The sequence below is a fragment of the Gadus morhua genome, chromosome 2 (genome assembly GCF_902167405.1).
Source record: "Gadus morhua chromosome 2, gadMor3.0, whole genome shotgun sequence".
Classification (NCBI taxonomy): domain Eukaryota; kingdom Metazoa; phylum Chordata; class Actinopteri; order Gadiformes; family Gadidae; genus Gadus; species Gadus morhua.
In genome coordinates, this window is record NC_044049.1 from 9,374,641 (window position 1) to 9,376,200 (window position 1,560).

Genomic DNA, 1,560 nt, shown 5'->3' on the forward strand with positions numbered 1-1,560 from the left:
GGAAACTCCGGACTCCGAGTGTGTGTTGAGAATACATAAAGGAGCGCAGTGAGAGAGCTTTCAATCAGGGCTCAGCCGAATAATCACTTTACTGTTCCGTGGATCCGACAGGCTCACTCCCTCTCTGTCACTCTCTCCCTTGCTCTCTCTCTCTCTCTCTCTCTCTCTCTCTCTCTCTCTCTCTCTCTCTCTCTCTCTCTCTCTCTCTCTCTCTCTCTGTCTCTGTCTCTCTCTCTCTCTCTCTCTCTCTCTCTCTCTCTCTCTCTCTCTCTCTCTCTCTCTCTCTCTCTCTCTCTCTCTCTCTCTCTCTCTCTCTCTCTCTCTCTCTCTCTCTCTCGCTCTCTTTCGCTCTCTCTCTCTCTCGTTCTCGTTCTCGCTCGCTTGACGCACTGACTTGCAGCGTGCATTGAAACCAGGGGAGAAAACCAAAAAACAACTCTGGAATTTCTGAGCAGAATTCTCCTCTTATCGTGTTTCCAACATGTTATGTTGGCGGTGACGCGGGACGCCAGCTTTGTGTCCCGATCAGCCCTCTTCGCTTCGCGATCGCAAGCAGGTAAGCTTTTTCTCTTTAAACGTTGGCGGTATGTTACTGTTGCATTTTGCACCGTAGACCCATATATGCTGGAGTTATTCCGTTTTCTAGTCTGTGATATTAGCTGTTAACATTCTATTCGTGTTGAAGTCAAATAATGTTCTATTGATTGCTCGTCGTTGTTAAACGTCAGGCTCCTGATTATGATCGTTAATGCAGGCATTTAAAAAAGTGACTTCGTTCCGGGATCGTGTTTCAGACTGCACAGCCTGCGTCTGCAGAAAAAAATGCAACATAAGTTTTATGCATGTTTAAACGCGGTGTATTGACATGGGAGAAAGTCGCTATGGGATTTTTTTTGCAACCAGTCATGCATACTGCAAACCGAGCACACGAGTTACTTTACGCGATGATCATCTTCCGCGTAATATTCCTAAACATGTATCTGTAAGTTGATTGCAAACGATAAAACCACACTACATACACCTACGCCATATCTTATTGCATTGTAACACCGGCTGAAGACTGCTGTTGAGTTGCTCGACGAGAGAAAGTCTAATTCCAGCGCTCGACGCGTTTCAGCGACCTGGACAGCGACCCACTTGCTTTCTCTCTGGAGTTTCAGTGCACAACACACGCAATCATTGCAAACGCGATATAGACGTGTTAGGTCGGCATCGTTCTTACTTTGCAGCAACTTAGAAGTGTGAAGTTTTAGTTTCCCATAGGATTAAATATGCATACAAGAGCCGCACTGTTATACATCGAGCCCAGTCTAAAGTCGTGGTTTGGTCATGCTGTGGGTTGTTTAGGGCAGTCGTTCTATAGGTTCAAAGGATTTGACTCTGGCTTTGGTCTATGTGAGTCATATCTCCGGTGAATATACTGCATCAGGAGTTGCACGGACGTGAAATGATGTGCTTTAGTTGGTAAAAAGATGTGAGCAGCCCAAATGATAACATTATTATTATTACTAATTATTATTAATAATAATTATAATAATATTGTTATTAACCTTATTGTTA

General features: G+C 44.2%; 1 protein-coding gene across 1 annotated transcript in view; it reads left to right on the forward strand.

The window, feature by feature from the left end:
* The first annotated feature begins 358 nt into the window (after window positions 1-358).
* The window catches only part of elfn1a (extracellular leucine-rich repeat and fibronectin type III domain containing 1a), a 55,801-nt gene continuing 54,599 nt past the window's right edge, over window positions 359-1,560 (forward strand). Inside the window, exon 1 of the mRNA XM_030347920.1 lies at window positions 359-556. The gene's annotated coding sequence lies outside the window, so the exon portion shown is untranslated. The remainder of the gene's footprint in view (window positions 557-1,560) is intronic.